The sequence below is a fragment of the Phascolarctos cinereus genome, unplaced genomic scaffold (assembly GCF_003287225.1).
Source record: "Phascolarctos cinereus isolate Bilbo 61053 unplaced genomic scaffold, phaCin_HiC Scaffold_9;HRSCAF=440, whole genome shotgun sequence".
Lineage (NCBI taxonomy): Eukaryota > Metazoa > Chordata > Mammalia > Diprotodontia > Phascolarctidae > Phascolarctos > Phascolarctos cinereus.
The window spans coordinates 15,165,248-15,179,083 of NW_027556402.1; the positions used below are offsets into that span (position 1 = coordinate 15,165,248).

The window sequence follows — 13,836 nt, forward strand, 5'->3', positions numbered from 1 at the left end:
AGTGACAAGGGGAGGGAGTGACTGGATGTCATGGGAGGCTTGAGAAGAAAGGAGAAGCTTTGCAATGGTTACTGTAGAGGTTGGGACAGTGAATTTATTAGATAGCAATAATATGTTTGTTTTGATGCAGTGAGGATCCAGTTGAAATTAGGTAAGATAAGTTTATAATGAGCCCAGTTAGAATAAATCTTTGAATTTCCTTTTGCTCTGTTCAGCTCCATGCAAAAGGAAGAAGTAGATGGCAGGAGTAATCTAGGTTTGGCATCTGGTGAAGTGTGATTACTGATAGGACAAGGGGACAAGTGATGTGAGCATAGGAGATAATACTGAGTTGACTTAATTCACTAAGAGGGTTGAGAGAAGAAGAAAGTGTAGTCAGTGCTGGTATGAAAGCACGGGAAAGAAAAGGAAGGAATAGAAATCAGAATGAAGACAAAGAACAGGTTTAGTGGTCTTAAGGCATAGGGAATGATAGAATGGTAAAGGATTATGATGAGATAAACAAGTTCAGAGTTCTTGAACAAGGAAGTGGAAGACTTCTGAGTGATTACAGAATTAAGGATGTCACCATTTCTGTAAGGCTGAAGTGGAGCAGAAGATCAGGTCATGGGCAATGAATGGATTGAGGAACCTGGGCAGTTAGGAAACTTGAAAGTGTATCAATATGTATGTCAAATCCTCCTAATATGGGAGTAGGGAAGAAATCCTTTAAGGCAGGCACTGAAGTAATTTTAGGAAGGAAGGAGAATATCTGGGGAGTTGGTAAGTAATACCCTCAAGGGTCATTTTGTGTGACAAATTTGAGTTTGAACCTCAATGGAGGAGAGGTTGCTCAGTGAAGATGGCATAGAGAGAGTCTGGAAGTAACAATGGTAAGAGAAGAGTCTTCCACCTCTCTTCAACGTGACCCATAATGAGTCAGCATATGAATGTAACTAGTGCTAGAAAGGATGGCAATGGCAACTGTGGATGCTATGGTGCCAGGAGGGAGCCATGTCCCAATGAGGATGGAGTGAGATGGAAGGAGTCAGAAAACAATATGGAGGATAAAAGGAATTTGTTAATTATGGAGCTGGCATGCCAAAGGGCGCATTGGAGGGAGAAGAGTGGCATTGTCCTGGAGTAAGACAACAGGGAACAAGGGGTGAGGTAGATAGGGGTAAAGAAGAAGAGATTTAAGGATGGGGAATGGTTTAAACCTCAGGAGGCAAAGGCTTCAGAGTCACTGGGATGGGACCAGTGAATGGAAATATACTAACCATTAGCTCTGGATTTAGGTGGAGTATCCGAGATTGGAAAAAGATTACTTAGAGGAGGAACTAGATTAGAATATTGTAGTTTGTTCCTGGAGACTGAGCCTCCTAGTAGACAGAGATGTTGTGTCCTGTGAGACCCCAGGAGTCACAACTCACAACAGAAAGTACAAGAAAGCAATATGGAAGCCTGGTCAGGAGGCAAGGAAGGCTTGTTTGTTCTAGAGAAGGTCCTAGGATGCAGAAGATGGAAGAGGTCTTGTCCAAAGAGTTGAACATGACTCAACGACAACTGAACAACTCCTTACACATTCATTTTTCCTCCCTGTTGGGGTTTGTGTATATTTATGCCAAACTATTTGTGTGTAATTAACCATCAATTAACCTGTTTCATATAAAAGTGAGCTTTCTGTGAAGCCTGCCTACCCATCCCCCCCCGATTCCTCCATATTTGTATACTCTGCTCATACAATCCAGTTATAGGAATAGCAGCTTTTACCTCTTTCTTCCTTCTATAATAGTGTAAGGCTTTTATCCTCTTTTTTCTTTCTGCACTTAAAACCTGAGGAACAGAACCAGTCTACCTAGCCTACATCATCTGTTTTTTGGAAAAATAATTTATTTATTTTTAGTTTTCAAAATTCATTTCCATAAGATTTTGAGTTCTAAATTTTCTCCCCCTCCATTTCTTTCCCCCTTCCCAAGATGGTGGGCAATCTGATATAGGTCCTACACATACATTCATATTAAATATATTTTCACATTAGCCATGTTGTAAAGAAGAAAACCAATGGGAAGAACCACAAAAAAGAAGAAATAAAGTGAAAAAAGAGAGCAAATAGTATGCTTTGATCTGCATTCGGGCTCCATAGTTCTTTGTCTCAATGTGGACAGCATTTTCCATCATGAGTCTTTTGGAATTGTCTTAGATCCTTGCAATGCTGAGAAGAGCTAAGTCTACCAAAGTTGGTCATCACACAATGCGGCTGTTAATTTGTACAATGTTCTCCTAACTCTGCTCACTTCACTCAGCATCAGTACATGTAAGTTTTTCTACCTTTTTCTGAAGGCGCCTGCTCATTATTTCTTCTGGAAAAATAGTATTCCATTACATTCATATAACAACTTGTTCAGCCATTCCCCAATTGATGGGCATCCTCTCAATTTCCAATTCTTGACCACCACAAAAAGAGTTTCTTTAAATATTTTTTGTGTGTTCTTTTCCCATTTTTCTGATCCCTTGGGGATACAGCCCTAAAAGTGCTGTTGCTGGGTCAAAAGGTATGAACATTTTTATAGCTATTTGGGCAGAGTTCCATGGAGTTTCTTTCAGGAGGTGATCAGTGGATTCTTCACTTTGCCCTCTGGTTCTAATAGATCTGTGTAATTTTCACCCATGATTTCTCAAAATATAATGTTTATACTTTTTTTCCCAAAGCAGAGGCATGATTTTCAAATGATTTTTAAATTATGTCTCCACAACTGGTGGAATCTCACTAGCATTCAAAAACTAGGAAAAATTTTCGCACTAATTTTCTTTGATAAAGGCCTCATTTCTCAAATATGTAGGGAACTGAGTGAAAGTTATAGGAATAAGAGCCATTCCCTAAACGATAAATGATCAAAGGATATGAACAAGCAGTTTTCAGGAGAAGAAATTAAAGCTGTCAATAGTCATATAAAATGCTCTAAATCACTATTGATTTAGAACATACAAATCAAAACAACTTTGAGGTATCACCTCTTGCCCATCAGATTGGTTAACCCCCAAATAAAGAAAAATGATGAATGCTGGAGTATGTATGGAAAAATAGGTATATTAATGTACTGTTGGTGGAATTATGAATTGGTCCCACCATTCTAAAGAACTGTTTGGAACTCTGCCCAAAGGACTATAAAACTGTGCATTTCCTTTGACCCCCCTACTAGGTTTAAATCAGAAAAAGATAAAAAAAAAAAGGTGGGACAAGAGTCACAGACTCTAGAATATTTATAGCAGTTCTTTTTTCAGTGGCTATTTATGATCTGCTTCCATTACCATGTGTTATTCTTTGGGTTTTCTGCAATAACTTGGTCTGTGGTTGGGTTATTTGGGAATAGCAAACATCAAGAATTATCTACTAAGAACTTTTTTCTTCTAGTTACCTTATTATCTCAAACCCTTTACTATGAGAAATGAGTAGATGCTTTGAAGAAGCTGGTGGACACAAAAATCTCAAGGCATTTTGTACAGAGGTGATATTGAGGCCTTCTGCTCTCTGGTAAAATCCCATATTGTGTTTAAATGCCAATTCTTTCCTTGGCCACCATGGTTCACCTGCCCAGAACACCACTTGAAAGGGAGGGCTGCCGGCTTCCCACAGGTGCTCGCTGAGATTGTGCTACATCTGGCCAGGCAGATTTATAATTCAGATCCATTCTTAGTAATCAAAATGTTAGTGTTCTTCCCTAAATTTCGGGAAAGGATTGATGATTCAAAGTGCTACCATTTAAAATAATTAACAGATTTGTCATAATGGACCTCCACAAAAAATGGAATGTGCTCTTTTCCCCCCAGAGAGCATGCTGAATGTGGAGTGTGTCAGTGTGATAAAGTTTCAACTCGATCAAAGAGTCTTCATTTATTAAGCTAACTACAATGGACTAGGCTTTCTAGGGTCTAGGAATGGAGTCAGGCAGTCAATAAGCTAGCATTCATTAAGCACCTACTATGTGCCAGGCACTATGCCAACCTCTGGAGGGACAAAGAAAGGCGAAAAAGTCACAGAAAAAAATAGCATCTGCCTTCAAAGAGCTTAGGTTCTATTAGTGGAACCAGCATATACACATATTATATTTTGCAGACCTGTGATTTCATCTCTCTGCCTATGGAGATCACTATTTTATGTCATGTACAATTCTGGTTAGTCATTCAGAGTGGTGAAAGTTAACTGCCTTGCCCGTGATTGTGAAGCTGGAACTGGAACCCAAGTATCCCTGCCTGTAAGATGGCTCTTTTCTCACTGTGCCATGTTGCAAATGGGCATCTGAATGTGTACAAGTTCCTATGTATGGTATGTCATTTCAGCCTGAAGGCCAGTTTTGAAAGGCCGTCTCTGCTTCTTATACCAAGAAGCTTCACATCTTCTTCTCCTTATGTTATTCTTATCCACATGATGAATCAGAACCGAAGGTTGGAAATTAGGACAAGAGACATTCAATATGCTCTGAGCTGAATTTATTTTATGGAGGGTGTAAAGAAGAGCATTAGTCCTTTGGAAGAATGATTCATGTTAATCTAACAAGCTTGGAGCTACCAACTAATGCTCAATAATAGAGGCTGGTAAGTAGGCAGATGGAGAGATTGATGAATTTGTAGACTTGGAGATTCATCATATGGAAAGATCAAGTCAGTCTTCCAGGCAAACCTAGAAATAAACAAAAAACATTGCCTTAGGGTTTCCTTCCTGAAATTATTTTTGGTGTAATCTGTTCCCTTCGTTGATGCTATTAGTAGTTCAAGCTAGTCAGAAGCAGTCTCTGTGTATTACAGAAATAGATTCTCACCTAATGATTATGTTGGTTTAGATGATGTTTGATAAAGACACATCTATTCTACCTGGTCCCCAAACCATCCTTAAGTCTTTACAATCTCAGAGGCTAGTCCAGGAAAAGTTACTAGGATAGTCCATAGCACTGTAGCTGAGCATATATGAAGAAGGCTCCAAGGTTCCTGAAAGTGTGATTTTGCTTTGTCCATTTCCTCCTGATTTGAGAAATAGACACTTGTCTATTATTCCTTAGTAAAGTTGATGCGCACTAGAATAATCCTTGCTCTATTAACAGTTTTCTCATCCAACCCATTAAGGGTTTGGCTCCCATTGGACAATGCTGCATGCTATATCTGTCTCTCATGCCTGGTCACCAGAAGCTGAGATGTTCCTCTTTTCTCTTGACTGAAAAGTGGATTACCATTTTCTCTGTAGAAGTTCAAATCATCTTCAGTTGGATTTGAAAAAACATAAGGCTAGTATGAAGATGGATCATGGAGAAGGTAGATTACCTTATCCCTGACTTCTACTCTAGTCAGGATGTAATCTCTGAGGCTCTCATTGGACATAAGGAGAGTCAAGTCAACAAATATTTATTAAGTGTTTACTATGTGCTAGAGTCTATCCTAGGAGGTAGAGATAAATGAAAGGAGAGATAGATGATTCTGGGGGTGGGAAACAGCAGGAAGGCCAGTATGGCTGGATCATTGCGCAGGTGGAGGGTTGTAAAGTGTAAGAAAACTGGAAAGTTAGGAAGGAACTTATTTTGAAGGGCTTTCACAACTAAATAGAGGATGCAATACTTCATCCTGGACATAATAGGTAACCACTAGAATTTATTGGCATGGGGGAGAGGATTGAACAAGCAACACTGAGTTTTAGGAATATCACTTTGGTAACTCAATGGAGACTGGACTCAGAAAAATCTTCCACAAGAAAGAAGATGTTCAGATTCTGGCTGGTCCAAGTCATTCAGCTATTAAGGGTTACATCTGAAGTTCAACCAGGAGTTTTAACTGTAAGATCCAGTATTCTTTCAACCACACCACCTACCATACTTTCAGTAAGCACAACTTATTTTTACCTGTGATTATTGATATCCTCCTTGCTGTGCATTTGGTGAATTGGGAATTGGAGGTTGTTGACGAAATGGAGGATATTCATCATTTTCAGGATATCCTTCAGAAAGTGGCTTCTAGAAGAAATAGAAAATAGCAGACATAAGGATGAGGCACTCTGGTTCATTTATAGCTTTGTAAAATTCTTAGTATTCATGCTAACATTGAAAGAATAGGCATATACAAATGTAACATGGTAGCTCATTACTCAGTGGATAAAGTGCTGGGCCTGAAGTCAGGATGACTCATTTTCATGAGCTCAAATCTGGCCTCAGATGCTTACGCTGGGCAAGTCACTTACTTCATCCTGTTTGCCTCTGTTTCCTCATCTGTAAAATGAACTGGAGAAGGAAATGGCAAACCACTCCAGTATCATGGGCCAAGAAAACCCCAAACGGGTCACAAAGAGTTGGACACAAATGAAATGACTGAACAACAACAATAGAAATGTAGCGGGATTTGTACGACTGCTCACCCACGACGGGCTATTTGTGTCACCAGATTCACTTGTATCATATCAGCCTGAGCTGCAGAGCAGACCAGAGATAGGTATGTGTTTGTACTCATTAATACAATTTCATGAAATCTCTCAAACCACTGAACTGAGAGTACTCCCCAGTTTATCAAATATGATTCATTTACTAAACTAAAAAACCTCATTTCCAAATAATTGTTACCCTTTTCATAATGTGTCTTGATAAAAAATAATAACTTCATTCCCTTTTCCATATTTTCTCACAGTTGAAAAAAATCAAACCCTGTACTTGCCCCGACTCCATCGGGAGAAAGATGAAAAAAAAGCCCACATAGTTTCCTTGATTCCATGGGGAGAGGATAATCAGAGACAACCGTTACTACTGAACTGCTGACTTCTCTGTTCTTATTCTTGACAGAGTGGAGAGAATGAAATAACCTAGCTTTAAATCCTGCCTCTAACACCCCCTGCTGTGCGATCTTGGGTGAGTCATTTAATCTTGATAGGTCTCAGTTTCCTGAGCTCTAAAATGAAAAGGTTAGATGGGATGGTTTGCAAGGGTCCTTCCACCTCCAGATCTCTGATACTGGGAGAGAGACACCGTGGCCTCTGAAGGACAGAGTTTAGGAACATAGTTTGTACATTAATCTTCAGCAGGAGATTCCTGGACTGAGTGAGATGGGACCTTAGAAATCTCTTCCAGCATCACTGAAAGTTAGAATAGGAAAAGTGAAGTGACCTGATCAGTGTTACAGAGGTAACAAGCAGCAGATTGAAACCTGAATGACTGGAAAAGAATGATGACAGAGAAATATAAACTGAAATCCTTCTTGAAAATCAATTTCAAAGCATCTAAGAAATCTATTCTCATGCTTGAAGGATATTGGCAGACTAGCCCACCTATGTGACCTTAAAAATAAATAAAATGAACTATTTTCAGTATAAAAAAGTGCTTATTTTGTGGGCAAAACTGTTCATGCTTTAACTAGTCTTCCCTGGTATTCAGCAGCAGTCTAACAGCTATGAGTGCTTTGAGAAAATGCATTTAATTTTAATTCCTCGGGTATAGTCAGGAATCAATGAAAGGGACAAGTGAAGCATTTCATAGAAGACGTGGTAAAAATCCACTGTTGCTTGGTGACATGGGCATCATCAAGGCCATGTATAAGCACAATTCTATTTAGCAACAAAAATGTGGCTAGAAATGGGCTTGGAGGCCAAAAACTAGTAAATAGTAGAGTACCTAGATTAGCTAGTTGGAATTTAAGGAGATAGGTCAACTCCTCACTCTCTAAAACCAAACCAAACTAAATGGAGTCATTTCAGCCAACATTTGTTAAGATCTTCCTTTGTGCAAAGCTCCAGGCATATAAATGAGATCACTTAGGACTCCATGAATGAGCAGAGAACTCAAAAACATCCAAGATTGTCTCTGATGTCTCTTGTGCTTGGAATGAGTTAATGAAATCCTATAGAATCTTTGGCAAAATGTTGTACAATTTAGGGGGAAGCAGGGAGAAGAGACTGAATATGGACATCGTTTCTTGCAGTAAAATTTTACTTTATTTAACATGATTATTGTAATGTAGCAATTCTATCCCAATCAATGAATATGGAAAATAAATGTGTACAGAGATTGTGTACTCAGAGCTAGTAAATTCTGAGCAGTCTCATGCTTAAATGGAATCAATATCTATCTCTGCTTTATTTAAATACACATTTGCTCAGGAACAATTAGCAATGAGATATTGGGGGAGGGAAGTTAAAGAAGTATACTAACAAATTGCATATGTTAAATCCAGTAAATTATACGTTAAACACAATAAAATATAATTTTACCTTGTGATGGTGCTTGCCATGGTGCTCCTGTTAAAAGAAAGGACACATTTTTAAAGGCTACATATTACTGAATATTAAACAACTGTGCATTTTCTTTTTGAAAATGTCTTACCTCTTCTGATGAAGAGTCAGCTCCCTTTGGAAAAGAAAAAAAAAACATCGGTAGACTCAGTTATGTGCCATATCAAAACAAACAAACAGACAAACAGACAAACAGACAGACAAGCTCATTGAGTTAACTCTCTGGGTTACGGAATTACTTTCCCTACACTGAGAAAGAGCAGAATTTTGACCCAAATGGCTAGATAAACATTCCTTATCTTCACTTTTGTTTGGGACATGTAGATCTTGTCCCTTAAAGGGCAGGAAAAAGCTATGCATGTAAAATGAAGAGTTACTTAGCTGAGGCTACAGCCACAAGGAATTTTTCTGAATTCTTCAGAGATCAATACAGATAGTAAAAACAAAACAAAAAAATCCAAAACAACAACAAATTAAAATGTACTAATTCAGAGACATGGGAATGCAAATGTATAGCCAAGCCTCCAGATACTAAGGGACCATTGCTGGAAAGAGGGGTTGATGGCTGCCAACACCAGCCCCTTCTCCATTTCCCCAAGTACTTACGGCCAGGACAACCAGAAGAGCCATAAGAAAGGCTAAAAGATAGAGCTTCATGGTTCTAGGCTCCTGTGGAATAGAGAGGAGAGAAATCCCTGCTGCCTTTAGTCTGTTTCCTGCTTTGTGTCATATTTGTCTTTTCAATGAAGAAGAAACATAGGTAAATAAGTTAACTCCTATTTCTGTGGTGCTATTGAGTTTTAAAGTGTTTTGATTCCAAGAACCTGATGAGCAAATGTTATTTATTTTCATTTTACAGATGAGGGAACTGAGTCTCAAAAACTCTGGTGACTTGTTTCTATGTAGCTAGTGATTTTCTGAGCCAGAATTTGGATGCAGGACACAGTGTCAAGGACTCATTGCACATAGCATGCACTCACAATGTCTATAGGTTTCCTGAAATTTGAGAAAGAACATTTTAAAAATTTCAATTACATTTTATTTTCAGTTCCCAATTCTCTCCCTTTTTTGAGAAGGCAAGAAAATTAAGGCTGTCACAAATACATATAGTCATACAAAACCAATTCCCGTCATAGTAAAGAAAGGAGGAAAGAGAAAAAAGACAGTGAGGAAGCAATAAAGAAAGAAAGTTAAAAAAAGGAAGGAATGTAAGGAGAGAGGGGAAAAGTAGGAAGAAAGAAAGGAAGGAAGGAAGATAGGAAGGAAGGAGAAAAGGAAGGAAGGAAAGCAGGGAGGGATCAAAGAGGTAGGGAAGAAGAAGAAAGAAGAGATGGAAGTATTTTTATTTTTATTTAACGGCCCTCAGTTTTTATGACAACCGTTTTCCGTATCAATCATCCCTAATCACCTGATTTTGAATAAAGGGAACTCAGGAAACGCTGAAGTGTCCAGATTGACTGGGTTGTTCCTTTAAGACTCGGGGCAATATTTCTTCTCCCATGAATTCGGTGCTCAGGAGCCTTAGGTAACAATAACAGCTCACATTTGTGGGAGAAAGGAAAAGGACCTTGACTTCAAGGTCTCCCTGAGTTACAGTCCTTTCCTAGGAAGAAATTCCTCCAATGCACCTTCTCTGCAGCTGAGAGTCCTAGAAAGTTGCCTGGGTCCCTGAGAGGATAAGAGATATCCCAGGGTGACAGAACCAGGGTGAGTGAGAGAGATCAGACTTCGTGGCTCTGAGACTAGGTCGTCACTCATCCTGCCTTGGTTCTCTGTACCTCACACGTATCTAGTGCTATGAAGTTATTAAGGTCCTGCGCATGAATTATCTCCTCTCATCCTTATATCTCAATCTTGCAAAGTAAATTCTATGAGTTCCAGAGAAAAATATTTTACCTGTACTTCAGACTTGTAGTATTATAGCAACAAGTCACGTGTACAAAGGAACTTAACATTTTTCAAAATACTTCTGACATCTACTGAGACAGCCAGGTGGCACAGTGGAGAGGGAGCTGACCCTGCAGGCAGAAGAATCTGTGTTCCTTGACATTCATTAGGTGTGTGATTCTGGGCAAGTCAATTAACCTCTGTTTCCCTCAGTTTCTCCATCAGTGAAATTTGGAGAGTAATTGCACCTACCTCCTGAGGCTGTTATATGCGTGAAATGAGATATTCATAAAGAACTTTGCAAAATTAAAATGCCATATAAATACTGCCTTTTTTGTGATGTCTTATTGGACATCCATAGCAGGGAATAAGCAGGAAAAATATTATTACCCAGGTTTTAAGGATATGAGAATTGTGGTACAGGGGAGACCCCCGATAGTAAATGGCTGAGTATAGACTCAAACAGGGCTTTTCTGACCCTGCTGATCCATCATTCAGCCAAGTATTTCTCAAGCACTCACTAAAGGCAAGGATTAGTGCTGGTGCTAAGTGTGCCAAAGACATGAGCTGAACAGTCCCTGCCCTCAAGGAGATTACATTCTGTCAACACAAGTAACATGTGTACACATGTTCCAAATGACACAGAAGCTGCATTAGAACTATAAGCTGATGATTCACTATAGACGAGCTATATGAACAATAAAGACAAGGCCTTTTCTTTGTGGGGGAGGCGCCAGGACTTGAGGGATTAGGAAAAGCCTCAGGTGGGAGATGGGGCTGATGATGAGTGAGAGATTCTAAGCAGAGGAGAGGAGGAGGAAATACATTCCAGTCCTGGAGAACAGCCTTGTGGAGAAGAGAGACAGAGGGAGAGTCGTGTGTAAAGAACAAGAAGAAGAAGGCCAGTTTGGCTGCACCGTATTTCTACATGAAAGCAAGCAGCGTATAAAAAGCCTAGAAACTAAGGTCTGAGCTGGTTGTGAAACGGAGGGGTCATATCTTATCCTAGAACCCCTGGACCTTAAGGACCAGAAGACTGACCTGGCCAGAGCTGTGCCTGAGGAATGCCTACTGTCAGCTGTAGGGAGGATGGATGAGAGAAGGGGCAGGCTAGAGGCAGGGAGACCAGTGAGGAGGCTATTGTCACCATTCAGGTGAAAGGTGATGAGGGCCAGACCTGCTCTAGAAGGGCATGGATGTGAGAGATGTGGCAGACCCAGAATCGTCACATCTGGCAAGTGATTGGACATTTGGGGAGAGGGAGTAGTTATGGGTGACAACAAATTTCTATGTCAGGGTAACTGGGAGGATGGGGCTCGACTGGGATAATATTTATAATGTGCATAGCACAGTGATTAACTCATAGTAAGTACTTAATAAATTCTCATTTCTTTCCCTCTCCCTACACCTCTCTCAAACTTGTCAGAAATAGGTAGGTTAAGAATAGGCATGGGCTTGAGGGGAGAGACAACGACGTCTAATTTGGTCCTGGAGAGTTTGAGATGACTGTGGGCCAGCCACCTCCAAATGGCCAATAGATCATTACATGGTGATGTAGAACAGGAGCTCAGGAGAGACAACATGACCTCATTGCTAGAAATCACAAAGAGGAAACTTTAGGTTTCATGGAAAGAAAAATAGCCTAACAGTAAGCTATCTAAAAGGAGAATGGTCTGCCATGGTAGGCAGTGAGCCCTGTTCTCCTTTGTCACCACCACCCCTAGACACGTTGCACAGTCGGGATGGCTATTGTAGAATATATTGTTGAGAATATTCTATTTCAGTGTCAGTCAGATGAGATACCCCAGTGAGGTCCCTTCCACCCCTGCTGTTCTTTCATTTCAATTGCTTCTGACACTTTGTGACCTCATTTGGGGTTTTTGCAGCAAAGATACTAGAATCGCTTGCCATTTCCTTCTCCAGATCGTTTTACAGATGAAGAACTTGAGAAACAAGGTTAAGTGACTTGGCCAGGGTCATGCAGCTAGTAAGTGTATCAGGCCAGATTTAAACTCATGAAGATAAGTCTTCTGGATTCCAAGGTCAGTGCTCTATCCATTGGGAATAACATAATTTGGTGCAATTAGGACTAATTCTCTTTCCTTTACATCATACGGTCACTCAATCTTTGTAGTTACTTACCGCTAACAAACACATAGCATTTCTCCAAAAGCCAGACAAGAAAAAATCTTGAGTTAATTTAATTTTTAAAGAATGTGAGTTAGGTGGGCAGCTAGGTGGCAAAGTGGATAGAGCTCAGGCTTTAGAGTCAAGACTATCTGAGTTCAAATCCAGCATCAGCCTCTTGACACTCACTAGCTGTGTGACCCTGGACAAGTCACTTAACCCCTTTTGCCTCACCAAAAAGGAAAAAAGAAAAGAAAAGAGATGTGAGTTGGGGACAGCAAAACCCTTTAACTTGGTAAACATAGTACATTTACTCTATCAAGTCTAATGATATTTAAGTTGCTCCAGCGGAAGACTTGGGAGTGGAAGGAAGTCAGACAAAAGAGCCCAAAGACAACAAAATGACATTGGTGGAGGAAAGAAGAGTAGCAATAGAGAAAGTAGAGGCAGAACAAATCAGAGGAAGGAAGGCTAGAAGAGAGGAGCATCTGGGCAGCAGAGGAGGGGAGTAAGTTAAGCAGGTGACCCTCCTTCAGTGGGACAACAAGCCATTTCAGGAGAAGACTTCCAGAATTCTTGCATTGGGAAAGAAGGGAGAGGAGCATAAAGTGGTGTGGTGACATTGAAAGAGAAAGCCAATACTGAGATTATTTTCAGAAGGAGGAGATTAGCAAAGAGTCAAATGGAGAAAAGTATGCCAGATCGTCCAGTTACTACATTTTTTTTTCTGGTTCTACTTAAGTGGATTAGAACTGTTTTTTCCACAGCCTTCACCGTCCCCTTAGTAATCTCCAGTTTATGAGATACTTGTTGGCCTCTGTGAAAAATGGGCCATCTTCTATTCCCCAACATCTTAGCAATCATGAGCCTTCAGGCAAGTTACTCAAGCTGCCTGAGCCTCAGTTTCCTCATCTGTAAAACGAGCTGGTTGGACCAGATGGCTTCTGAGGTTTTTACCAGTTCTAGATCTATAATCCCATCACATTCCCTTTCCCTACACCAAATATACCTGTTAAATAAAAAAAAAATAGCTTTTTTCTATGAACCATTATTATCTTATGCAATTTATACTTCATTCCTCACATGTATTTTTAAGATGCCCATGCAATGATAGGTTAGAATAAAAAAAAATATGTAGGAAATATTACCTAAGACAGGTGACTGGAACAAGAGAGCTTCTTTCAAGAGATGATGGCTTTCAGAGTATCTCAGAGCTATTTAAATTCTGCCATTAATGATATGCTAATTTTATGGTTTGAAATAACGTCAATAATGACCTTGAATTATCATCACTGACGGCGAACGAGTATTGATTTTATGCCCATTTTTGGTACCCACCCATGCCAAGAAGTCATTTAACAAGGCAAGTTGCACAACAGACTGTAGAGTTGAAGCCTCCAAGTTGAAAATCAAGATATCAAATGTGTCAGTCTGGGTGGGTGGATATGTAGAGGATGTGATGACTCATAATTGGGAGTAAGTTCTTTAACACAGTTTCTAAATGTCAGAGGAAGGATTTGAACCCAGATCTTGCCAACTCCAATTGAAGCACTCTATCAACTATGGCATGCAATTTACCGATGTAT

General features: G+C 39.8%; 1 long non-coding RNA gene across 1 annotated transcript; it reads right to left on the minus strand.

Moving 5' to 3' along the window:
* Positions 1-4,453: 4,453 nt before the first annotated feature.
* On the minus strand, positions 4,454-13,505 carry LOC110209823 (uncharacterized). Its single transcript, XR_002324933.2, has 6 exons — positions 13,399-13,505; positions 8,843-8,905; positions 8,328-8,351; positions 8,216-8,242; positions 5,868-5,978; positions 4,454-4,660 (listed from the first exon to the last, which is right to left on the minus strand). It is a non-coding gene; the product is annotated as an uncharacterized LOC110209823 (long non-coding RNA).
* Positions 13,506-13,836: the final 331 nt, after the last annotated feature.